The sequence below is a fragment of the Rhinatrema bivittatum genome, chromosome 2 (assembly GCF_901001135.1).
Source record: "Rhinatrema bivittatum chromosome 2, aRhiBiv1.1, whole genome shotgun sequence".
Classification (NCBI taxonomy): domain Eukaryota; kingdom Metazoa; phylum Chordata; class Amphibia; order Gymnophiona; family Rhinatrematidae; genus Rhinatrema; species Rhinatrema bivittatum.
Window position 1 is genome coordinate 322,833,838 of NC_042616.1, and position 27,729 is coordinate 322,861,566.

The window sequence follows — 27,729 nt, forward strand, 5'->3', positions numbered from 1 at the left end:
CCCCCGAGGGTTCCTGCTGAAGAAGCTTCAAAGGCGGAACCTGTGACTCGCGAGTGCATGCCTAGGAAGGCCCGACATTGAAGTAGGAAGTAGCGGTGTCCAGGCCTGAGGAACATGATGGTGCAGGCAGGCCTGTGCAGCAAGCAGACCCAGGGAGGGCAGGAGCGTGGTGCTAGCAGGGAGTACTCGCGGTTGCAGCCGTCTGTGACCGATAGGCATAACAGTACTCCCTCCCTCTTAAGGCCCCTCCCCGGGGGTTTGGGTTTGTGGGGATGCTTGGCATGGAACTGCCGAAGAAGATCCTTGTCTAGGATATTAGCCATAGGTTTCCAGCTGTTCTCCTGAGGCCCAAAACCCTCCCATGACAGGAGGTATTCCCATTTCCTTCCATGCTTCCAGATGTCCAAGACTTCCCGAACTTGGCAAGTAACATCAGCCTCCGAGGAACAGGATCTGGTGGCCTCTTGGAGAATCTGGAGAGAATCAGAGGCTTAAGTAGGGACATGTGAAAGGCATTGTGAATCTTGAGTGACAATGGCAATTGTAACCGATAAGTGACAGGTCCCAGACGACATACCGCTGGAAAGGGTCCAATGTATCTTGGAGCAAAATAGGCTGAGGACAGCTTAAGACAAATAAATTTAGTGCTGATCCATACCTATCTCCAGCTTGAAACTGGGGTGCAGCACGGTGATGGGTGTCGAAAGCCCTTTTTGATCTCTGAGCGGCCTTTTCAAGCAGCTGTTGGATATTTTGCCACAGTTGATGTAATTCTTGAGCAGTTGCCTGGACTGCCAGGGAGACGATGGACAGTGGAAGTGGAAGTGGTAGCAAGGGTTGGTGTCCGTAGACCAGCTAGAAAGGTGATGAATCCATGGAGGTGGAGACATGGGAATTTATTGCAAACTCTGCCCAAGGCAGGAGGTTGGCCAGGTCATCTTGCCGCAGACTCATGTATGCTCGTAGGAATTGCTTAAGGTTCTGTTGGTCCTCTCAGTTTGGCCATTGGCTTGAGGGTGGTAAGCCAAGGTAAAATCCAAAGAAATATTTAATTTCTTGCAAAGAGATTTCCAGAAGCGTGTTTATTCTTGGGATTAGCAGCATGGAACTCAGTGGAGTCATGACCTGGCTGTGGTGCTTGGGTGTAAGCAGGTAGAGATAATCAGTAGATTTATGCCAAGTGGTTGTGTTGGAATACGCCAGGCTGAATCAGGATATGAAAAAACCTGTGTGGTGGAGTTGGGCTATGGCAGTGAAAGGTTACTGCTGGATGTGCTGCCAGAGCCCTGTAGTGTCAGGAATAAGTGTTGTTGTTCTACTTGGGGACATGTAAGGAGGCAGCAGGTAGAGACAGATCACACTATTGTTGTTGTTGTTGGGGATGTATAAGGAATAAGCAGGAGGAGTGAAGCCCCAGTGATTTTGTTGGGGAAGTGTAAGGAGGAAAAAGGCAGAGTAAGTCCTACTGTTGTTGTTCAGGATGTGTAAGGAAGAATCAGGCTAAGTCAGGTTCATCTGTTGTTGGGGATGTGTAAGGAGTGGGCAAGCAAAATCAGAACCAACTATTGTTGGGGTATATAAGGAGAAAGCAAGAGGAGTGAAGCCCCAGTGTTGTTGTTGAGAACATATAAGAAGGAAGCAGGCTAAGTCAAGCCCCACTGTCCTTGTTGGGGATGTGTAAGAAGGAAGTAGGGTGAGTCAGGTCCCACTGTTATTGTTGAAGACATATAATGAGGACAAAGGCTGAGTCATGGCCCACTGTTAATGTGGGGAGTGAGTAATGAGGAAGCAGGAAGACTGCATCCCCAATTTTGTGGTTGGGGACATGTAAGGAGGCAGATGGCTGAGTCAGGCTGCAGAGTTGTTGTATGGGACATTCAGGAGGAAGCATGCTGTGACAGGCCCAGTTTTCTGATTGGGGATAAATCAGGAAGCAGCAGTCAAGATGCAGCAGGGTGTGACATGTTCCAGTTTTATTGCTAGGGAAAAGTCAGGAGGCAGCAGGATATGGCAGGCCATAGTTCACTGGATGGGGGAAAGAGTAGAGGCAGCAAGGAGTGACAGGCCCTATTTTTCTGGATGGGGATAAGTCAGGAGGTAACAGGGTATGATAGGCCCCAGTTTGGTTGATGGGACAATTATGATGCAGCAGGGTATGTCAGATCCCATTTTTATTGATTGGGACAAGTAAGAAGGTAACAGGGTATGTCAGGAGCCAGTTTTCCTGATGGGGAAAGGTCAGGAGGCATCAGGGTGTACAGGCCCAGGTTTTTTTTCATGAGGACAATTCATAAGGCAGCAAGAGGTAACAGACCCAGTTTTCTTGATGAGGGCATGACAGGAGAAAGTAAGCTGAGGCATATCCCAGTGTAGTTGATGGGGATATATTGGGATTCAGGAGAGAGTGACAGGCCCCAGTTTTGCTTATGGGGACAACTCAGGAAGCAGCTGGGTGTGACAGGTCAAACTTTTCTTCATGAGGACAAGTCAGCTGGAAGAAAGCTGAGTCAGACTCCAATGTAGTTGATGGGGACAAGACAGGAAGCAACAGGGTGTGACCCTCCCAGTTTTGTTGAAGGGCATGTCAGGAGGGAGCATGGTGGGAGAAGCCTCAGTTTTGTTAATGGAAAAAATTCAGGAGGCAGCAGGGAGCGACAGGCTCCACTTTTGTTGATGGGGAATCAGAAGGCAGCAGGCTGTATCGTGCCCCTTTGTTGATAGAGACAAGACAGAAGGCAGCAAGGTGTGACAGTCTCCAGTTTTGCTGATGGGGAGAAGTCAGGAAGCAACAGGGTATGACAGGTCCCACTTTTGTAGATGGGGAGAAGTCAGGAGGCAGCAGGTTGTGACCAGCCATATTTTTGTTGATGGGGACAAGTCAAGAGGCAGTAGAGGTGTGACAAATTTCAGTTTTGTTGATGGGGGACAAGTCAAGAAGCAACAGGGTATGACAGATCCCAGTTTTAACAAAAAGGATAAGTAAGGACATAGCAGGGAGTGAGAAGGCAAAGGATTCTTGATGTGGATAAGTCTGGAGGCAGCAGGGTATCACAGGCCCCTGGTTTCTGGATTGGGAGAATTCAGGAAGCAGCAGGGCATGCAGGCTCGAGTTTTGTTGATGAGGAAAAGTCAGGAGGCAACAGGGCGTGACAGGCCCCAGTTTTGTTGATGGGGACAATTCAGGAGGCAGCACGGTATGAAAGCTCCCAGTTTTCTTCACGGAGACAAGTTAGGAAGCAGCAGGATTTAACAGGATCCAGTTTTGTAGATGGGGAAATGTCAGGAGGTAGCAGGGTGTGACAGGCTCCAGTTTTCTTGATGGAGACAATTCAGGAGGCACCAGGGTATGACAGGTTCAGTTTACTTGATAGGGATACGTCAGGAGGAATTGAGTTGAGTCAGATCCCAGTTTAGAATATGGGGACATGTTAGGATTCAGGAGAATGTGATACGCCCCAAGTTTGCTGATGGGAACAAATCAGGAGGCAGCTGGGTGTGACAGATCACCATTTTCTTAATGGGGCCATGTCAGGTGAAAGTAAGCTAGGTCAGACCTCAGTGTAGTTAATGTGGACAAGTCCAAAAGCAGCAGGGTATGACAGGCCCCAGTTATCCTGATGGGGACAAGTCAGGAGCAAGCAAGTTATGATAGGCCTGTTTTGTTAATGGAGAAAAGTCAAGAGGCAGCAGGATACGACAGGCCCAGTTTTTTGATAGGCACATACCAGGAAGCAGCAGGGAATGACAAGCCACGGTTTTGTTGATGGGAACAAGTCAGAAGGCTGCAGAGTATGTCAGACCCCAGTATTTTTGCTGGAGAATCATCAGGAAGCAGCATGGTATGACAGATCACAGTTTTCTTGATGTGGACGTTAGGAAACAGCAGGATTTGACAGGATCCAGTTTTGTGGATGAGGAAATAGGAGATTGCAGGGTATGACAGGCTCCATTTGTCTTGATAGAGACAAGTCAGGAAGCAGCAGGAATTTACAGGCCTCAGTTTTCTTGATGGAGACAATTCAGGAGGCACCAGGGTGTGACAGGGGGGTGACAGATCACCATTTTCTTAATGGGGCCATGTCAGGTGAAATTAAGCTAGGTCAGACCCCAGTGTAGTTAATGGGGACAAGTCAGAAAGCAGCAGGATATCACAGACCCTAGTTTTCTTGATGGGGTCAAGTCAGGAGCCAGCAGGTTGTAATAGGCCTCAGTTTTGTTAATGGAGAAAAGTCAAGAGGCAGCTGGATACAACAGGTCCCAGTTTTGTTGTTGAGCACATGTCAGGAAGCAGCAGGGAATGACAAGCTGCAGTTTTGTTGATGGGGACAAGTCAGAAAGCAGCAGAGTATGTCAGACCCCAGTTTTGTTGATGGGGAATTGTCAGGAGACTGCAGGATGTGACAGGCCCCATTATTATTAGTGAGGACATGTCAGGAGCCAGCAAGATGTGACAGCTCCCATTTTTGTTGATTGGGACAAATCAGGAGGCAGGAGGGTATGACAGGCTACAGTGTTGTTGAAGGGGACAATCAGGAGGCAGCAGGGCATGACGGCCCAAGTTTCCTTGACCTGGATATGTCAGGATGAAGTAAGCTGAGTCAGACACCAGTATAGTTAATAATTACAAGTTAGGTGGCAGAATAGTGTAACAGGCCACTCTGTTAATGGAGGAATACACCAGGAGACAGCAGGGTGTTCTAGGCCTTAAGTTTTATTCATAGGAAAAAGTTAGGGAGTAGAAGAGGACCAGAATGCTCATCTGCATACTGCTCCCAGAATCCCCTGGGAGAGGAGTCCAGAGCTCACCGCAAACATTCCAGTGACTGAATTCCAGAGTCCCTGCACCCTTTGTAGTAGACGAGGACAGGAAGCACGTGCCTAACGGTGCGTGAATCTCAACCCCTTAATTCTTTGACTGAAGATCAATTTAATGGTGGTTAAAGAGGACTGGTAAGTATAGGTTTGGGAAATCCGTGGACTTATAAAAGTTTGGAGAAGGGGAAATAGTGGGATATATTTTTTAGAATTTGTGTGTGTCTGAGGAAATAAGCAAGCCAGAGATAGTTAATTCTAGTGTCTGTCTTTCCCACCCACTCAACCCTTGATTTTTAGGAAAGAGACACTTTCTCATTAAAAATCAATCAGGCTCTTATCTCATTCATACTACTGTACCAACCCTTATTGAAAGTTTAATCATCCCCTTGTAGGACACTATCTGATTAATTAGTAAAATAATCTGTAAATTTAAAATACTCTAATTCCAATTCCCTTAGTATCCAAAACTTAACTAGGAATTCAATAAAATTAAGATAAAGGGAGCAGACCAGCAGCAAGAGGGGAGCTTTCCAGTCTTTTGCATTGATTGTCACATGTATGATTTTTTACCCGCCGGTGAGAGATTGTATGTGTGCACTCGGTGCGAAGAGCTCCTGGCTCTCAGGGAACGAGTCCAATCTCTGGAGGCTAGAGTAGCAGACTTGGAGGAGCTGAGGCAGACTGATAGGTACATTGATGAGACCTTCAGGGACATAGTAGCCAAGTCCCAAATCCAGTCTGCCAGCCCCAGTGCTACCTTGGATCAGAAAGGTCTCCCAGTTAAAGAACATCACCCAACTGTAGCAAGGATCTGCTCTCCAGGTGATATATTGTCCTCTCGCACTGAAGACAAGTCTCCCAGGGCTACTGCCCAAGAGGGAAGGGTTAGGCCGGCATTAATAGTTGGTGATTCAATTATTAGAAATGTGGATAGAAGGGTAGCTGGTGGACATGAGGACCACCTGGTAACTTGCCTGCCTGGTGCGAAGTTGGCAGACCTCAAGCATCACCTAGATAGGATTATAGACAGTGCTGGGGAGGAGCCGGCTATTGTGGTACATGTGGGCACCAACGACATAGGAAAATGTGGGAGAGCGGTTCTGGAAGCCAAATTTAGGATTTTAGATAGAAAGCTGAAATCCAAACCTCCAGGGTGGCATTCTCTGAAATGCTTCCTGTTCCACATGCAGGTCCCCAGAGGCAGGCAGAGCTCCAGAATTTCAATACATGGATGACATGATGGTGCAGGGAAGAGGGATTCTGATTTGTAAGGAACTGGGGAAATTTTGAGGGAAGGGGGATATTTTTACAAAAGGATGGGCTTCACCTTATCCAGAGTGGAACCAAACTGCTGGCACTAACTTTTAAAAAGGAGATAGAGCATTTTTTAAACTAGAACAAAGGGAAAAGCCAACAGTCACTTAGCAGTAGGGGTGTGCATTCATTTGCAATGTATTGGCAATCTGCAACGTATATGCCATATTCGTTGTATTCATGGGGGTCACGAAACATATGGCGAACCCCCACGAATACAATGTATCACTAACAAATAAACCCCCACTCTCCTGATCCTCCCCCCCCCCCCAGACTTGCCAAAAGTCCCTGGTGGTCCAGCGGGGGCCCTGGAACGATCTCCTGCACGCGGGCCATCAGCTGCCAGTATTCAAAATGGCGCCGATAGCCCCTGTGACATAGTAAGGGCAAAGGCTATCGGCGCCATTTTGAATACTGGCAGCGGACGGCCCGAGTGAAGGAGATCACTCCAGGACCCCTGCTGGACCACCAGGGACTTTTGGAACTCCTACTGGCTTGAATAACAATCTGGATCTATATGTATTCCTAGGATAACATTTTTTCTATTCTTTTGATGGTTTTATGCTTATAATCTAATTTTACTTTATACGAAGGATTGCATTAAGATCACACTATTATGAGATGGTCTTTTCCTCCTTCATCTACTTGTAGTGATGTCAAGAACTTACGTTTGGCATCCCTCATTTACATTTAGTGACACTGAGGTCTCATGCTTGGCAACAGATGGATATTTAAAGAGATGCTAACGCCAGCTTTGGTTCCTCCATTCCTGATGAGAGATGGTTGATACACCAAGGTCACATTAAAATGGTAGCCTTTCAACAAAGATAAGTACTGCTGTGTTTTGATGAACAACCTTGCATGTCGTTTTAAAGAGTCCCATTGTTATTATATTTATAAGCACATATTCCATCTCGACAAAGAAATTGTTTAAGAACTATTTAAATGCACCTGAAGAAGCACTACTGTTGCGAAACACTGGCCATGTTGAGTGCTATTTAATAATTTTCAGAGCTTGTTTTTAGAATATAATTTCTGGACTGTGGTTATTATCTAAATTTTAAAGAAATAATAATTTTGAAAAATTCTAAAAAATTGTTAAAAAAAATATAGTGCATTAAAGTGTGAAGGTGAATGCTTGAGAAGACTGGTTGGTTTCGGTTAAAACAACATCAGGCTTGCTGACACCTTCATTTAGGCAATATATAAAAATTGGTTTGTTCCCATTTGGTTTGATCTGGGTATTACTCTACTTGGGTAACTTTTTGACTCTATTGATTTTGATATTAGATTTCAGATACCCCAATATTGACTAGGTAAATGTAACATCAGGACTTGCTAGAGACATAAAGTTCCTGGATGTAATAAATGACTGCTTCATAGAGCAATTGGTTCAGGAACCAAAGAGAGATGGAGCTATTTTAGATTTAATTCTTAGTGGACACAGGACTGGGTGAGAGAGGTAATGATGGTGGGGCCACTAGACAATAGTGATCATAACATGATCAAATTTAAACTAATAACTAGAAGGGGGACAATAAGTAAATCTACAGCTCTAACACTAAGGGGTAGATTTTCAAACCGCGCGAATTGGCGTAGTTTTGCTGGCGCATCAGGCGCAAGCAAAAGTAAGCGGGATTTTAGCAGATACGCGCGTAGCCGTGCGTATCCGCTAAAATCCTGGATCGGCGCGTGCAAGGCTATCGATTCTGTATAGCCGGCGCGCGCCGAGCCGCGCAGCCTACCCCCGTTCCCTCCGAGGCCGCTCCGAAATCGGAGCGGCCTCGGAGGGAACTTTCTTTTGCCCTCCCCTCACCTTCCCCTCCCTTCCCCTACCTAACCCACCCCCCGGCCCTGTCTAAACCCCCCCCCCTTACCTTTGTCGGGGGATTTACGCCTCCCGAAGGGAGACGTAAATCCCTGCGTGCCAGCGGGCCGCTTGCGCGCCGGGACGCAACCTGGTGGCGGGTACGGAGGGCGCGGCCATGCCCCCGGACCGCCCTGGGACGTAACCACGCCCCCAGGCCCGCCCCCAAAATGCTGCCGACACGCCCCCAAAACCGCCGTGTCGACCAGGCCCGCCCCCCGACACGCCCCCGACACGCCCCCCTCGCCAAACCCCGGGACTTACGTGAGTCCCGGGGTCTGCGCGCGCCGGTAGGCCTATTGAACATAGGCGCACCGGTGCACAGGGCCCTGCTCGCCTTAATCCGCCCGGATTTAGGCGGATTTAGGCGAGCAGGGCTCTGAAAATCCGCCCCTAAATTTTCAAAAGGGAAACTTTGATAAAATGAGGCAAATAGTTAGAAAAAAAACTGAAAGGTGCAGCTGCAAAGGTTAAAAGTGTTCAACAGGCATGGACATTGTTTAAAAATATATCCCTAGACATGCAGTCCAGATGTATTCCACACATTAAGAAAGGTGGAAGGAAGGCAAAATGGTTACCAGCATGGTTAAAAGGTGAGGTGAAAGAGGCTATTTTTGCCAAAAAAACATCCTTCAAAAATTGGAAGAAGGATCCATCTGAAGAAAATAGGAAAAAGCATAAGCATTGTCAAGTTAAGTATAAAACATTGATAAGACAAGCGAAGAGAGAATTTGAAATGAAGTTGGCCAAAGAGGCAAAAAGTCATAATAAAAACTTTTTAAAATATATCCAAAGCAAGAAACCTGTGATGGAGTTGGTTGGACTGTTAGATGACAGAGGGGATAAAGGGGATCTTAGGGAAGATAAGGCCATTGCAGAAAGACTAAATAAATGTTTTGCTTCATCTTTACTAATGAGGATGTTGGGGAGATACCAGTTTCGGAGATGGTTTTCAAGGGTGATGAGTCAGACGAACTGAACCAAATCACTGTGAACTTGGAAGATGTAGTAGGCCAGATTGACAAAGTAAAGAGTAGCAAATCACCAGTACTGGATGGTATGCATCCTAGGGTACTGAAGGAACTAAAAAAATGAAATTTCGGATCTATTTGTTAAAATGTGGAACCTGTCATTAAAATCATCCATTGTACCTGAATATTGGAGGGTGGCCAATGTAACCCAATATTTAAAAAGGGCTCCTGAGGCGATCTGGGAAACTATAGACCAGTGAGCCTGTCTTCAGTGCTGGGAAAAATAGTGGAAACTATCCTAAAGATCAAAACCGTAGACCATATATAAAGACACGGTTTAATGGAACACAGTCAACATGGATTTACCCAAAGGAAGTCCTGACTAACAAATCTGCTTCAATTTTTTTGAAGGGGTTAATAAACATGTGAATAAAGATGAACCAATAGATGTAGTGTACTTGGAAATCCAGAAGGCATTTGACAAAGTCCCTCATGAGAGGCTTCAAAGAAAACTAAAAAGTCGTTGGATGGGAGGCGATGTCCTTTTGTGGATTACAAAACTGGTTAAAAGACAAGAAACAGAGAGTAGGATTAAATGGTCAATTTTTCCAATGAAAAAGGGTAAACAGTGGAGTGCCTCAGCGATCTGTACTTCGATCAGTGCTTTTCAATATATTTATACATGATCTGGAAAGGAAAATGATGTGTGAGGTTATCAAATTTGCAGATGATACAAAATTATTCAGAGTAGTTTAATCACTAGGGATGTGAATCGTTTTTTGATGATTTAAAATATTGTCCGATATATTTTAAATCGTCAAAAATCGTTAGGGCCACGATACAATACCAATTCCCCCGATTTATCGTCAAAAAATCGTAAATCGGGGGAAGGGGGAGGGCAGGAAAACCGGCACACTAAAACCCCCTAAAACCCCCCCCCGACCCTTTAAATTAAATCCCCCACCCTCCCGAACCCCCCCCCCCCCCAAATGCCTTAAATTACCCTGGGGTCCAGCGGCGGTCCATAGCTAAATCGGGGAAAGGGGGAGGGCAGGAAAACCGGCACACTAAATCCCCCTAAAACCCACCCCCGACCCTTTAAATTAAATCCCCCCCCCCTCCCGAACCCCCCAAATGCCTTAAAGTACCCTGGGGTCCAGCGGCGGTCCGAAACGGGCTCCTGCTGTTGAAGCGTGTTGTCTTCAGCCGGCGCCATTTTGCAAAATGGCCACCGCAAAATGGCGGCGGCCATAGACCAACACGATTCGACCGCAGGAGGTCGCTTCCGGACCCCCGCTGGACTTTTGGCAAGTCTTGTGGGGGTCAGGAGGCCCCCCAAGCTGGCCAAAAGTCTCTGGGGGTCCAGTGGGCGTCCGGGAGCGATCTCCTGCCGCGAATCGTTTTCCGTACGGAAAATAGCGCCGGCAGGAGATCGACTGCAGGAGGTCGTTCAGCGGAGGTCCGGAACCCTCACTGAACGACCTCCTGCAGTCGATCTCCTGCCGGCGCCATTTTCCGTACGGAAAATGGCGCCGGCCATACGCGTATGGCCAGCGCCATTATCCGTACGGAAAACGATTTGCGGCAGGAGATCGCTCCCGGACGCCCGCTGGACCCCCAGAGACTTTTGGCCAGCTTGGGGGGGCCTCCTGACCCCCACAAGACTTGCCAAAAGTCCAGCGGGGGTCCGGAAGCGACCTCCTGCGGTCGAATCGTGTTGGTCTATGGCCGCCGCCATTTTGCGGTGGCCATTTTGCAAAATGGCGCTGGCTGAAGACAACACGCTTCAACAGCAGGAGCCCGTTTCGGACCGCCGCTGGACCCCAGGGTACTTTAAGGCATTTGGGGGGGTTCGGGAGGGTGGGATTTAATTTAAAGGGTCGGGGGTGGGTTTTAGGGGGATTTAGTGTGCCGGTTTTCCTGTCCTCCCCCTTCCCCCGATTTAGCTATGGACCGCCGCTGGATCCCAGGGTAATTTAAGGCATTTGGGGGTGGGGGATTTAATTTAAAGGGTCGGGGTGGGTTTTAGGGGGTTTTAGTGTGCCGGTTCACGATTTTAACAATTTTTACGATATTCTAAACACCCAAACGGCAACGATACGATTCCCTCCCCCTCCCAGCCGAAATCGATCGTTAAGACGATCGAGGACACGATTCACATCTCTATTAATCACAAGCGGATTGTGATACATTACAGGAGGACCTTGCAAGACTGGAAGATTGGGCATCCAAATGGCAGATGAAGTTTGATGTGGACAAGTGCAAGATATTGCATATAGGGAAAAATAACCCTTGCTGTAGTTACACGATGTTAGGTTCCATATAAGGAGCTACCAAGCAGGAAAAGGATCTAGGCTTCATAGTGGAGAATACTTTGAAATCATCGGCTCAGTGTGCTGCAGCAGTCAAAAAAGAAAACAGAATGATAGGAATTATTAGGAAGGGAATGATTAACAAAACGTAAAATGTCATAATGCCGCTGTATCGCTCCATAGTGAGACCGCACCTTGAATACTGTGTACAATTCTGTTCACCGCATCTCAAAAAATATATAGTTGTGCTGGACAAGGTACAGAGAAGGGCAACCAAAATGATAAAGGGAATGGAACAACTCCCCTATGAGGAAAGGCTGAAGAGGTTAGGGCTGTTCAGCATGGAGAAGAGACAGCTGAAGGGGGATATGATAGAGGTCTTTAAAATCATAAGAGGTCTTGAACGAGTAGATGTGAATTGGTTATTTACACTTTTGGATAATAGAAGGACTAGGGGGCACTCCAAGAAGTTAGCATGCAGCACATTTAAGACTAATCGGAGAAAATTATTTTTCACTCAATACACAATTAAGCTCTGGAATTTGTTGTCAGAGGATATGGTTAGTGCAGTTAGTGTAGCTGGGTTCAAAAAAGGTTTGGATAAGTTCCTGGAGGAGAAGTCCATTAACTGCAATTAATAAAGTTAAGAAAGACTTAGGGAATGGCCTCTGCTCTTACTGGCATCAGTAGTCTGGGATCTTCTTAGTGGTTTGGTACTTGCCAGGTTCTTGTGGCCTGGTTTGGCCTCTGTTGGAAAGAGGATGCTAGGCTTGATGGACCCTTGGTCTGACCCAGAATGGCAATTTCTTATGTTCTTATGTTCTTAAGAGACAGCAGCCTGTGACAGGCCCCAGTTTTCTGGTTGGAGGCAAATCAGGAAGCAGCAGTGTGTGGCATTCCCAGTTTTGTTCTTGGGGAAAAGTCAGGAGTTAGCAGAATGTGACAGGCCTCAAGTTTTTTGATGGAGAAAAACCACCTGAGCATGCATACAGTGAAATTGAGCCAATAATTTTTTCCTCTTAAGAGGGGAATGGATTCCATCAACGTTCAAGATGGTTAATTTTACCTTTGCCATTCCAGCGATAAACACACAGTGTGGTTAGCCCAGGCCACAGGGAGGGCTTAATATTTATGCAGGAGTCATCCTTGCAGCTTCCCAGCCTAAGCCGCAAGCTCCGGATTACACATACATTGCATCCCAAAGTCCCTAGTCTCAGTATCCCTTCCCTTGGCCTCACCCCCTTGTTTGTATCCCCGAGTCCTTGAACACACACATCCCCATAACACCACCATCCATAACTGTACACACACACACACAAACCACCCACATCACTCTCACTCGCCCCAAGAGCCTCAGAGCCCCTCCCCCGTCCATCCTAGTCTAAGGGTGGAGAGAGAAGCTCCCCTCTAGCCCCCACTCTAGCCTTCCCCCAACCCCCCACATCTGGGCAATGTATTATAATGCATCCTTCTGAGATAGCACGAACACCGGAACTTTACGGAAAGTTACCGTATCCTAGCTCCTTAGGGGCACACTAAGTTTAGCCCCCATTCCAAGACACAGAACAAGAATCGCAGTTCTAGACACAGGGAGGCATAAGGTAAAGTCCACAGCCAGCAGACCGGGGGTTGCAACTAAAACACAGCAACTCAAACTGGCACTGAAGAACTTCCAACAGGACTCTCCGCCGGCGCGTGGCAAGGTGGCTATAAATCTCTCCGCATCTTCTTTGGTGGTGAAATAAAGAACTTTATTATCATGGGAGACCTGTAGCTTGGCCGGATAAAGCATGCCAAATTTAACGCCTCGATTGTCCAACTCCGTGCATGCCGGTGACATATTTTTCCTCTGTGCCGTCGTGGTAGCTGAAAAGTCATTGAAGAGAAGAATCTTGTAACCTTGGTAGGCCACAGTAACCTGCTGCTTAAATGCCCTCATTATCCTGTTTTTTTGCGCCCAGTTCAATATTCTCGCCAACACCGGCCTGGGCCTCGCGGCTCCCTCCCGTAACAGTGTCCACGTCTGTTGCATACCTTTTGCCTTTGCAGCTGCACTTTTCAGTTTTTTTCTTACTAGTTTTCTAATTTTCTCAAAGTTTTCCTTTTGAAAATTCAGCACTAGAGCCGTAGCTTTATATACTGTCCCCTTTCCAGTCATTAATTCAAATTTGATCATATTATGATCATTATTGCCAAGCAGCCCCATTACCTCTCTCACCAAATCCTGCACTCCACTAAGAATTAAATCTAAAATTGCTCCCTCTCTCATTGGCTCCTGAACCAATTGCTCCATGAAGCAGTTGTTTATTCCATCCAGGAACTTTATCTCTCTAGCATGCCCTAATGTTTCACTTACCCAGTCATTATTGGGGTAATTGAAATCTCCCATTGTTACTTCATTACCAGTTTGGTTAGCTTCTCTAATTTCTCTTAGCATTTCACTGTCCATGTCACTATTTTGGCCAGGTGGACAGTAGTATACTCCTATCACTATTCTCTTTCCCAAAACACAAAGGATTGCTACCCATAAAGATTTGATTGTCCATTTTGTCTCATGCAGGATCTTTATCCTGTTGGACTCTATGCCATCCCGCGCATAAAGTACCACCCCGCCACCAAGATGATCCTCTCGGTCATTGCGATATAATTTGTACCCAGGTATAGCACTATTCCATTGGTTATCCTCTTTCCACCATTTCTCTGAGATGCAAATTAAGTCTATGTCATCATTCATTGCTATAGACTCTTATTCTCCCATCTTACTTCATAGACTTCTGGCATTAGCATACAAATATTTCAAAGTGAGTTTTTTGTTTGTATTTACATTCTGCTTTTCAGTTGACAGGGATAAATTGGACTCTTTTAGCTCAGGTGAGTTTTTAATTATAGGTACTTGGACTACTTTTCTTATTATTGGAACCTCTCTGTTGGGATGCCCTAACTCTAATGATTCATTAGTATCCTTTGAAGATAACTCCCTCCAAACCATGGACTGCTGAGTAGGGATGTGAATTGTGTGCCCAATCGTTTTAACGATCGGGTTCGGCTGGGGGGGGGGGGGGGAAATCTGATCATTATGAGATGTGAATTGGAATTGGTTCCGATTCCAATTCACATCACTAATGACATAGTGAGGGCAAAGGTAGCTCCGGCGCCATTTTGAATACTGGCAATACGGCCGGAGTGCAGGAGGTCGCACCCAGACCCCCGCTGGACTTTTGGCAAGTCTTGTGGGGGTCAGGAGGCCCCCCCAAGCTGGCCAAAAGTCCCTGGGGGTCCAGCGGGGGTCCAGGAGCAATCTCTTGCATGCGGGCCGTATTGCTAATATTCAAAATGGCGCCGGCGCTACCTTTGCCCTGTCACATGGTAAGGGCAAAGGGCCATCAGCGCCATTTTTTTTAGCGCAGCTGATAGCGTGGGAACGGGATATCGCTGCCCGCGGGCCCCCTGGGCCACCAGGTATGTGTAAAATGTTTTTGGGGGTGTCGGGAGAGTGGGGAAGGCTAAGGGGGTAATTTTAAAGGGTCGGGTGGGTTTTTTTTTTATCGGGCCATCGGCGCCATTTATATTAGTGGCAGCCAAAATGGAGCCGATGGCCCGAGAGCAGGAGATCGCGCCGGGACCCCCCCCACTGGACCACCAGGTAATTTAAAACATGTTGGGGGGGGGTTCTGGAGGGTGGGGGATTTGTTTTAAAGGGTCGGGGTGGGTTTTAGGGTTGTTTTGGTGTGCCGGTTTTCCTGCCCTCCCCCACCCCCCCCCAATTTACAATTTTTCACGATAAATCGGGGGAATTTCTATTGTATCGCGACTCTAACAATTTTTGACGATTTAAAATATATCTGATGATTTTTTTAAATCATCAAAAAACGATTCACATCCCTACTGCTGAGTGACTGTCAGCTTTCCCCTTAGTTCTAGTTTAAAAGCTGCTCTATATCCTTTTTAAAGGTTAGCACCAGCAGCCTGGTTCCACCCTGGTTAAGGTGGAGCCCATCCCTTTGGAATAGGCTCCTCTTTCCCCAAAAGGTTCCTCAGTTCCTTACAAAACTGAATCCCTCTTTCTTGCACCATCGTCTCATCCACGCATTGAGGCTCCAGAGCTCTGCCTACCTCTGTGGACCTGTGCGTGGAACAGGAAGCATTTCAGAGAATGCTACTCTGGTGGTTCTGAATTTCAGTTTTCTACCTAAGATCCTAAATTTGGCTTCTATAACCTCCCCACCACATTTTCCTATGTTGTTGGTGCCCACATGTACCACAACAGCGGCTCCTTCTCAGCACTGTCTAAAATCCTATCTAGGTGACACGTGAAGTCGACCACCTTTGCATCAGGTAGGCATGTTTACCAGGCGGTCCTTACACCCAGCTACCCAGCTGTCTACATTCCTAATAACCAAATCAATACAAACACACAAACTTCTGCTTGTAGCCTGATTTTCTGACTACCTATTTAAAACAAAACGCATGAACACTCTAAATAAAATTCCCCAAATAGTTTACTTCTTCCCAATAATTTTAAGTTTTACAAATTTCTCCAAGCAGTACCTACTGATTCTTTCCAGCCACCAGCAAGGTGATCCTCTCCTCCCAGTGCTCTTTCTTTTGTCTGTTTCTTTTTGTGTGCTCTACTTTTCTGTTCCTCTTTTTTTTCTTTCACTTGTTTTTTCTTTCTGGTATATTTTCTACTAGCGGTACCCAGCCACGCAGTGGCAGAGTCAGGTTCTTTACCCTCCCTCCCCCTTCCCCTTGCTCATTTACCTCAGTCACTCATCCTCCTCCCCCTTGGTCACTCACCCCCCCTTCCCTCCCGTATCCCCACTCCAACTCTCTCCCCTCACACTCACCTCTCCCCTCATTCGCCCTCCCCTGACACTCACCTCCCCCCTGATTCAATCGGTTCAGTGGTTTCTGAGATTAGCGATTTTGTCCAAACTATTTAACATTTTTATTTATATAGATAAAATTTTCTAAGTGTAAGGGATCAGTAAAGACAAACTTATCTGAATTCACAGTTATGAATTATCTACAAGGAAACTTGAGGAAGAAGAATGCTCTCAAGGCAAGAACCTTATTTTGTAAAGAAAGAAAGTGTCTCCTTATTTTTCAAGTATCTATAAACAAAACACCAACTCTTTGTCTCACTCTGCACAAAAGGAAACAATTAAAGTAGCACTATTACTTACTAAGTTTACCGTTTTCTCAAGAAATGTTGAGAGGCCAGGACTTTCTAAAGTAGAAGGCTGATTTATCTGATCTGATCCTTTCATCTTAGACAAATAAAATATTTTAGAAATATAAGGTACATCAATTTCTGAAAAGACAAATCTTCTTGCAAATTTTTTTAATCATTTCATATGCTGATAATAATCTAGAATATGGAAAATTAATTAAGCACAAATGTTTAACTCTAGCAGGATTTTCTAAAGGCTCAGTCTCATTATTTCATACTATTACATTACTGACTATCCTTAATATGAAGTGATTCAGTATTAAGCAACAGTGGAATTTGTGAATTCAAAGCAGATGTTTTTTTCAAATTTTATAAATTCTTTTCTAGTACAAGGATCGTAGATTTAGTCTCAGTCATGAAGACTTTAAACTGAGAAATAGATTGAGTCACATCATTATCCAATTTCATGATCAATTTCCATAAATCAGCAAGTATAACACTAGCAGGATCTTAATCTATGTCCATAGATGATATCTTAAATTTGGCCTTGGGATCCTCAAAAACCAGATTTATCTATGCCCACAATATCAACAGGCATAACAAAATCAAATGTCTGTTGATCCGGAATTGGGTCATTCCCCACAGTAGATCTCAAAATTTGGGGAATAGCTAACCTTTCAACTCGTAATGGAGGAGCAGCTGACTGGGGATGAAGTCTATTATCAGTGGGACTCAAGGAAACTCCCATGGAGAAGCTTCCAGCACAGTTACTGGTAGACAACTCACCAATCTGAAGTAGATGGTTGCCCATATTTCCTTAGTTTCCTTTCTCTTTCGTTTGTAAGTGTCTTACTTTCTAAGACCAAGATTACTTCCCTTTTTTACTGAGATCCTCAGTTACCATTCAGAATTTGCAACCAGTTTTCCCATAAGGAAAGTAAAAGCTCTATTCTTAGAATAGCGTTCTTTCCCCGAGTCCATACCTGAGACTTTCTCCTTCAGGTCTTTTCAAAGACCTGTTGAAAGACGTTTCCAATGTAGGAGGTAATTTTCGAAGAATTTTATGCATGTAAATGTAACATACTTTTGTAGAAATTTTCAAAAGCCACTTATGCACATAAATCCTATGGAATACTCAGTAGTATATATTATAGCTATTTTCAAAAGCCCACTCTCATGGGCAAAGTGTATTTACATGCGTAAAACCCAGTTTTATACATGTACATGCTTTTGAAAATCTGGCCCTTAGTGTTACGGACGTAGCAGTGGACCCTTGTGCCGGCCTAGCGGAGTGAGATGGTAGAAGAGGAGAGCACTCTGTGGGGAGGAAGTAGGCCAGGAGGCGGTGCCAAACCTTACGTAGAGCTGAAGTCTTCACCCTGGAAGCCTGAGGACCCCCTGAGAGGAGCTTGTGAGGTCCCAGACTGCTGGAACTTAGGAGATCACAGGAGACAAGGTGTCAGCTTCACCCTGAAAGCCTGAGGACCCCCCGAGAGGAGCTTGTGAGGTCCCAGACCACTGGGGCTTAGGAGATCAACGGTGCAGAAGAAGAAGAAAAGGTCCGAGGTCGAGGCAGGTGGAAAGAATGGAGTCCAGGAGCAAGCTGAGGTCAAGAGCCAAAGAAGCCAAACAAGATACGTCAGGAACAGCGGAAGCTGGAGGCAGGGAAAGGCGGAACCGGATCATTCGGAGCAGGAGCAAGATTACCAGGAACATGAGCAGGGACAGAAGGAGCAGGAACACCAGGAACAGGAACAAGATCACCAGAAGCAGAGTCAGCAGGAACAGAATCCGCAGGAATGCAACTAGCCACTCACACGAGGAACCTCGTTGCAAGGCAGTGAATGGAAGCAGACACCGGCTTTAAATACTGTCCGGTGTCTGACGTCATTCTGTGGGTGACCTGCGGTTGGCGGGAAAAGCCCTTTAAATTGGGCTTCCCCACGCGTGCGCATGCCCAGAGGGGGAGGAGCTAGGTTCTGAGGTTCGGCGGCGTCTCCCTCGTGGAGACGCCGCCGCAAGAAGGCCCGAGCAGGCCCAATGAGCCGCGCGCCCTGCAACCGACCCCCGAGGAGGCCAGGGCAGGCATGGACGTCCTGATGCTGAGGCCATGGAGCCAGAGGTAAGGGCCCGGTCGCAAGGCGCAACATTTAGAGTACACAGGACTCAGAGCATAAATTTTGCTTTGTACTTCCTTTAAATGGGGTGTCTCAGGAAGTCGTGTGTGTCTTTCCAGGTAATTCACTCTCACTGACTCACTCTCTCTCTCTCTCTCAGTGTTCCAAAACTACTTATTAATTTCAGTCATTCTTACTATCAATGCTGAGTGTAATCACCTGTGGCTCAGTTGTCATTTTAGAATTAAGCCTTACCTTATTGTTGATTTTTTTTTTTAATTTTTTATTTATGATATTATTACATTTAACAATCAAAATAAACATGACTGAACAAGAAACAAAATGTTAGCCTTTCTCCCAATATCAGTAATAACTAATCAGAAGTGTATTCCATCCAAATTACAGACTAACATCATAGTTCTCAAAAATGAGGGGATCCAATTCTTGTATAACATTATAACTATATATTGTATAACATTATAACTATAACATTATAAAGAAGAAAATAGTAGTTGGACTTACTACTTAATTGAATAGAACAGTAGCTTACTGAGGTATAGACACATCAGGGGTAACAATTTCTATATTGGGAGTCACTCTATCTGATATAAATTTTGACAATTGAGATGGAGTATAGAATGTAAAATTAACTTCTTGATACCTTATATTACATTTGCAAGGGAATGTTAGCTTAAATTTTGCTCCCATATTTAAAACCTGCGGTCTCATTAACAAAAATTGTTTCCTTCTTTCCTGTGTTTTCTTCGCAACATCAGGAAAAATTTGTACTTTCAACTGAAGAAATAATTCTTTAATATTTCTAAATACATTTTCATCACTAAATCCCTATCTGAATCCAACAGGAAAGAAACAATTAATGTTGCAGGTTGGGCCAAATTTGTGTCTGACGTCTCAAGCAACTCTGATATATTTAAGGGGGAAAGAACTCGAAATTCCTGGCCTTCAATAGGTTTTTCTTTCCACGGCATCACATAATGAATTTTTGTTAATGGTGGCATGGTATGATCTGAAAATTTCAGTATTTCTTGTGCATATTTCACCCACATATCTCTTGCTGAGACCAAAGGAACTTTTGGAAAGTTATTCAGTCTCAGAGTTTTCCCCCGTGCTTGGTTCTCCATATTGTCAAGCCTTTTATCTAGGAGTTGATTTTCTTTGATCAAATTTAAATATAAATCTTTTAAATTCCCTATGTTTTGTTGCACTGAGTCCATTTCACGATGTTGTTTATTTTTTTCTTCTTGTAGGACTTTAACTTGCAAACCCAAATCCTCTACTTTGATTGCTACAGGGTTTAATTGAAGAAAGATATTTTCATTTAAAACCACTAAAGTTTCCCAAATTGTACTTAAAGTTATATCAGAAGGTCTCACCAATGGGATAAGGTTTCTTCGTAGTTTCAATTCTTTCTCCATATTATTATCCCCTGATGTCGTCTTCTCTCCTCTCGCTGTAATCCACACAGCTCCTCCGATAGCCTCGGGCTCCACCGCGGCGTCTGCTGCTGACTCTTCCCCCGTACCTCTGGGGCTGGTGACATCATCGGGTCACGTTGGAGTCAACTCCCGATGAGCCTCCCTGACCTCCGCGGGGCTCACTGGCGGCGTTCTAATTACCGGGACATTGAGGTCTCTAAGTCCCGGAGCGGCTCTGCTGTACTGGGGCTCTCCTGGGCCAACTCCTGCGGGCGTCCTCCCGGCATGGTAAGTCCAGGCACCACATGTGCGTATTGTTGATTTTTAAATAATAATTAACCTCTATTTATTCAGAACCCTATTCATTCCAGAGTGTGGGCTATTGTTGCTTCCCCTCTGCATCAAATCAGGTCAGATCTCTGCCCAATTATAAATTGCCAGTAAACTTTCTAGCTTCTCTATATTCATGCACAAATGATGTTAAGAGTTTCAATTTTCCTAAATATAGATGAGCATTTCCCTTGATTAGCTCCTGCTAGCTCTCCCCACCCCTTTGTTGGAGTAGAAAGGCCATTAGGAAATTTTTCATAACTTTCTCCTCTTTCTATCAGTGCTTGTTAATTTTAGATAACTCTACTCTACCACCCAAGAAAGAGATCTAGGCGTCATAGTTGTTAACACATTGAAATCATCGGTTCAGTGTGCTGCAGCAGTCAAAAAAGCAAATAAAATGTTAGGAATTATTAGGAAGGGAATGGTTAATAAAACAGAAAATGTCATAATGCCTCTATATCGCTCCATGGTGAGACTGCACCTTGAATACTGTGTACAATTCTGGTCGCTGCATCTCAAAAAAGATATAATTGCGATGGAGAAGGTACAGAGAAAGGCGACCAAAACGATAAAGGGAATGGAACAGCTCCCCTATGAGGAAAGACTAAAGAGGTTAGGACTTTTCAGCTTGGAGAAGAGACGGCTGAGGGGGGATTTGATAGAGGTGTTTAAAATCATGAGAGGTCTAGAATGGGTAGATGTGAATCGGTTATTTACTCTTTTGGATAATAGAAAGATTAGGGGGCACTCCATGAAGTTAGCATGGGGCACATTTAAAACTAATCAGAGAAAGTTCTTTTTCACTCAATGCACAATTAAACTCTGGAATTTGTTGCCAGAGGATGTGGTTAGTGCAGTTACTATAACGGTGTTTAAAAAAGGATTGGATAAATTCTTGCAGGAGAAGTCCATTACCTGCTATTAATTAAGTTGACTTAGAAAATAGCCACTGTTATAACTATCAACAGTAACATGGAATAGACTTAGTTTTTGGGTACTTGGCCAGGTTCTTATGGCCTGGATTGGCCACTGTTGGAAACAGGATGCTGGGCTTGATGGACCCTTGGTCTGACCCAATATGGCATGTTTTTATGTTCTTATGTGTTTTGACTAGGTCTGGTAATGATACACCAGCCATCTCACAGGTTGCTTGTAAAGCCATTTTCATGCCAACCTGGCAATGACTTCAGAATTATCCAGGTTAGAATGGCAATCCTTGTTTCTCCTGTGGTGTCTTAGGATGGACCATTGAATTTAGGGGTGGATGGAAGCTACCATTTTCTAAAAAATGTTCGTTTTTCATTTTAAATGGACTCAAAAAGTATTATTCCTAGTGGGAAAAATATTTTTCTGGTCTGCCCAGCTTCCCTTATGCCACTATAAACTTTAAAAGGGTCTATAAAGCATTTGTTGGCATTAACATTTTTCTTTTGAAAACTATTCTGGCAGTTTTTCTAATAGCTGGGCCAGGGCTGTCAGGGCTCACTCTTGTAAAAACCACCAAAATTCCAAGGTGTTCAAGTGCTTTAAGGGTTTTTAACCCTAAAATTGGCAGAGCTTCCATCAGGGTAAATTCTATTTTTAAAACTTGCTCTGGAGACTGGGAGGTGGGGTCAGTCAGGTGCCCTGAATCTCCTTTCCTGACTTCTACCTTTGTTTTTGTTGGGATTCATGGGGTTCATGGATCCTTGCCTGAGGTGAGGGTTGGTACTGCCTGTGGGGAAGAGCCCCACAGGTCCTCACAACTGGGAGGCGAGGTCAAGGGCAGCAGTAGTGTGTAGAGAACGTCCCACGTTGTAGCTATGTGATCGCAGAAGCTAGTGGAAAGGAGTCTGTGGGAAGTCCTGAGGAGCAGGGTGAGAGACTCAGTTCAGAGGGACCCCACAGTATACAGGCTAGACTGGAGAACAGTCTAGTGCCAGAGCAGGGACCTCCAAGAGAGCAGTGCTAGGCAGGCCCGAGGAGAGGGAGCGTGAGGCAGGAAGTTCAGGAGGTGCTGCAGTGGCTGTCCCAAGGGGTGGAGCTGCATACCGAGGAAGGCACTGATGAGATGACGTAAGCTATCCCGCAGAGCAGGGAAGCCCGAGTCGAGTCTCCAAGTGAGGAGCGGGGTGTTGCAGCCGTCGGTCGCAGATGGCTGTGACCACTCTGCTTTACCTCTTTTTCTCCTCTTTCACTCTCTTTGGGCAAGATGGCTGCCTCCGATGCCAAGGGTCTTGGCGTTTCTGAACCAGCATGGGTGACCCCATCAGCCAGCTCACTCCCGTGGCCTCCTAGGGCACGAACGCGCACATCTCCTATGCTCAAATACACGTCATGCTGGGAACCTCAGGGGTGGACCCACCGCATGCTGTCAGTAGGGATGTGACTATTGAAAATATCGTACGATATTTTCAAAATCGTCAGAAATCGGGGGCTCCCCGAAACTGATAGGAAAACCCCATGATATTGTTCGCGGGGTTCTCTTATCTTAAAGTATAGTGTCAGGATATGGCAGTAAAAAAGAGTGGCAAAAAGAACCTCAAGTTTGTACATAAAGGGCTTGGCATCTAGGCAGAGTGTCAGAAATGAACCCAAGGTGGTACATCTGGGGCATGGCAGTTAGGCAGAGTGGCAACAAGACCTCCATGGGGCTTTCAGTTGTCTTGTCACTTGTCAGATTGATTTTCAAATAGCCCATATTATCCATTAACTCTTGTGCCTGCCTTTTAAAGTTGAGGGTTCACTGTGTCCCCTGCCATTGAGGAGAGACATTTTACTGGGCATGCAAGTTGATGGGCAGGAAAGATAATGCCAAGTCACCTTGGACAGACCATGGACTTCTTTGCCTAATATGCCACCACATCTGTGTTTATATCCTCGATGAGCTCTGTAAGATAACATGTCATAGACATTTCTGCTTGGATGGGGTGGGGCGAGGGACTCTCTTGCCAGCTGCATTACTGTGGCCTGAGTCAGGGAAGACAGCTCTGTGGCAGTATGATATCTTTGGTGTTTTGAGTGGGGAGGAAGTGCTAGCTGACAAGGTGCTGCTTCTGCCTGAACTACTCTCTGGGTTGGCCACTCTTTCCTGCTCTGCATCCCCACTCTGTCTCTGGTGCTCCTGTTTATGCACCCAACCTGCCATTATCTCCTTCATGAATGTGATGCACTGGAATGGAGGGCAAGACCCCCTTTCACTTGTGGATCACAATGTGAGGCAAGCTTCCATCGCTTCATGCTTTAGTGGAAATGCCCTGCTATTTTCCTGCACTTCTCTCTCAGGACTGGATTTCAAAGGTTCTTAGGCACCAGCTCCAGGGCATCCCTCACTGCTAAGTGGAGCAAGTGTGCAAAATATCAGATCCCCCGATAGCTCCTATCTTCCATTCGCCTTATCAGATTTGCATAACTGTCACAAAAAAAAAAAAATCTGTGTGAAGAATCCTGCCTCTCTGGTCCTGCTGCCAACTCTTCAGCATCTTTCTAATGGCTGATAGAATATTGTAAGAGGTATGAGAGCTACCAGTGGTATGAGAGCTACCATCACCTGGGTGTGCAGCACAGCTTCCTTGCACCCTGATGTGTCCAGGTCCCACCAGTGTGCCGTCATGGAGAGGTAAGTGTGTATAGTTTTCACACTAGTCCAGATATTGCTGATGAAATACGTTACCCTTCTTTGACTTATCCGACTACTCCTGTATATGACCATGGCACTGGTTGTACCGAATGGGGATAAGCTGTCTACTAAATGTAGTCTTGGAAGGCACTTTGTAATTGTGGACAAAGGCATGCAGCAGACCCTTAAAGCCTACATTCTCACCTATCTGCAAGAACTGCTCATCCAGGGCAATCATTGCCCTGATGCACCTCATTACTACTTTTGAGGTTGCCCTGGAGCAGTGATATAGAAGACCACTTCATTTCCTCTATGGTGGGTTGCCACTGTAGACACATGAGAGGGGGCTGTTGGCCTGCCACCTGACTGGTGTAAGGGGACATGGGATTAGTTTAGGGAAAGTCTTCTTTTTTTCAATCCCTTTCATCATTCTTTTGTTTTGCGTTTCAAACAGAGCTCCCAGGTGTGTATTGCCAAGTTCCTCTTATGCCAATGCTAGTGATTTCTGCTTCTGCATGTGATGCTGCATACCAGCATTTGTCAGATGTCCATTGTCTTCCCTCAGCTGGATTCCTTACTGCAATCAGTTGAGGAAAGATGCTGAACAAAACTAGGGCTCTCCCTCATTCCAGACCAGAAATATTTGTCATGATTACATCTCTGTATCCTTAGGGGCTGATACTGGCACTGGAGTTGAACTTGAAGCTAGAGTCTGAGGAAGAAGGCCAGGGGCACATAGAAACATAGAAAAATAGAAAATGATGGCAGATAAGTACCAAGCGCTCCACCCCCTTACTTAGTTTCCCAAACTGTCAAAGTCAGGGCCCATGTTGGTTGCTGACTGGGTTCAATTCCCTGTTACCTCTTGCTGATAAAGCAGACAGCAATGTAGGAGTTCCATCCAAAGTATCAGGCTTATTGGTTAAGAGTAATAACAGCTGCATCAGCAAGTTACTCCCATGCTTATTTGTTTTCCCAGACCATAAAATACAATGTCTTTGTCGGTTGCTGTCTGAATCTTATTCCCCCTTTTCCTCTTTTCTCCCTGCCATTAAAGCAGAGAGCAATAATGGAATTGCATCAACAGTATGAAGACTTATTGGTTAAGAGTAGTTACTGCCACACCAGCAAGTTATCCCATACACTTTTTTCTTCATTTCTATCCTCTAGCATTTAAAGATCCACAGTGTTTATCCCATTCCCCTTAGAAATCTTTCACTATTTTTGCCTTCACCACCTCCTCTGGAAGAGCATTCCAGGCATCCACTGCTCGCTTCATGAAAAAATATTTCCTGACATTGGGTCTGAGTTGTCCTACCTGGAGTTTCATTATGGGACCCCTAGTTCTACTGATTTCTTTCTAATGGAAAAGGCTTGTCGATTGTGCATCATTAAAACTTTTAAGGTTTCTGAAGGTCTGTATCATAACTCCCCTGCACCTGTAGGGTATACATATTTAGGTCCTCCAACCTCTCATCATATGTCATTTGATGGAGACCCGTACCATTTTGGTCACCCTTCTCTGGACCACCTCCATCCTGCCTCTGTCCCTATTGAAATACGGTCTCCAGAACTAAACACAATACTCCAGTTGAAGCCTTATCTAGGACCTGTACAAGGGGACTATCGCTTCCTTTTTCTTAATGGTGATTCCTCTCTCTATGCATCCCAGCATTCTTCTGGCTTCATCTATTGCCTTGTCACATTGTTTTGTCATCTTCAGATTGCTAGACACTATCACCCCACAGTCTCTCTTTTGCTCTGTGCATAATGGCCCTTCCCCCCAAGACATATAGCTCTTTTGGATTACCATACCCTAGATACATGACTCGACACTTCTTGGTTGAATCCTAGCTGTCATATCTTGGACCACCATTCAAGCTCCTTAAATCATGTCTCATTCTCTCTACTCCTTCTGGCATGTCCACTCTGTTGCAGATCTTAGTATCATCCACAAAAAGACAAACTTTACCTACTATCCCTTTGCAATGTTGCTCACAAAGATATTGAATAGGACCGGTCTCAACAGTGATCATTGCAGCACTCTCTCTTCTGAGTATGTTCCATTTATCATCACATGCTGTCTTCTATCTGTCAATCAGTTTGTAATCCAGGCCACCACCTTGGCACTCACCCCCTTTCTCCTCATTTTATTCACAAGCCTGCAGGACTGTATCAAAAGATTTGCTGAAATCCAAGTAAATGACATCAAGCACTCTTCCTTGATCCAATTCTTAGTTACCCAATCAAAACATTCAATCAGATTTGTCTGACAGGACCTTCCTCTGGTGAATCCATGCTTCTTCTAGTCCAGCTATTCCTCTGACTGTAGATATTTCACTATTCTTTCGTTCAGCAGCATCTCCATTACTTTTCCCACCATTGAGGTGAGGCTAAACAGTAGGTAGTTTCCAGCCTCCTCTCTGCTCCCACTCTTGTGAAGCAGGACCACCACCTCTCTTCTCCAATCACTCGGAACCCACTATCATTTCCAGGGATCTATTGAACATGTCATGCAGCGGACCCGCCAGCACATCTCTGAGCTCCCTCAGTATCCTGGGATGAACCTCATCAGGCTCCATGGCTTTGTCCACTTTCAATTTTCCTAGCTGCTCTCATACATTCTCTTCTGTAAATGGAGTTTAATTTACTCCACCCCTATCTATTTTCTTGTTAACTAGCAATGGTCCTTCTCTAGGGTCTTCTTTAGTGAACACCGAACTGAAGTATTTGTTTAAATTTTCTGCCATTTCTTCATCTCTCTCCACATATTGATCCTTTTCACCTTTCAATTTCACTATACTACTTCGGACCTTTCTCCTTTCACTGATGTATCTGAAAAATGTTTTGTCACCTTGCTGTACCTCTTTAGCAATCCTTTCATCCACTTGGCTTTTTGCTTTCTTGATTATTTTCTTCATCTCCCTCAATTTCAAAAGATATTAATCCTTGTATTCCTCCCTTTGGAATCCTTTATATTTCTTGAAATCTGTTCTTTTTGCTTTTTTTAGGGATGTGCATTCGTTTTCCACGTATTTGTAATCCGCAACTTATTTTGTCCTATCTGTTAAATACGTGGGGAGGCGAAACGCATCGCGACCCTCCACATATCTAACAGATATCTGTTTTATTCGGCCTCCTAAATACAAATTTAACCCCCCCCCACCCTCCTGACCCCCCCTTGACTTACCAAAACTCCCTGGTGGTCCAGCGAGGAGTCCAGAAGCCATCGCTGCACTCGTTTGCCGGTTTCATAACGGCGCTGATAGCCTGTGTCACAGGGGCTACCGGTGCCATTGGTCAGCCCCTGTCACATGGTCACCAGCACCATCTTGTGCTCCTACCATCGGCGCCATTTTGAGTATTGGCATCGGACGGCCGGCGTGAAGGAGGTCGCTCCCGGACCCCCGCTGGACTTTTGGCAAGTCTTGTGGGGGTCAGGAGGCCCCCCCAAGCTGGCCAAAAGTCCCTGTGGGTCCAACGGTGTTCCCGGAGTGACCTGCCGTCTGATGCCAGGACTCAAAATGGCGCTGATAGCCTTTGCCCATACTATGTCACAGGGGCTACCGGTGCCATTGGTCAGCCCCTGTCACATGGTAGGAGCACAAGATGGCGCCGGTGACCATGTGACAGGGGCTGACCAATGGCACTGGTAGCCCCTGTGACACGCCGTGATGAAACCGGCAAACGAGTGCCGGGATGGCTTCCTGACTCCCCGCTGGACCACCAGGGAGTTTTGGTAAGTCTTGGGGGGGTCAGGAGGGTGGGGGGTTGTAGTTAATTTTAATTTTAG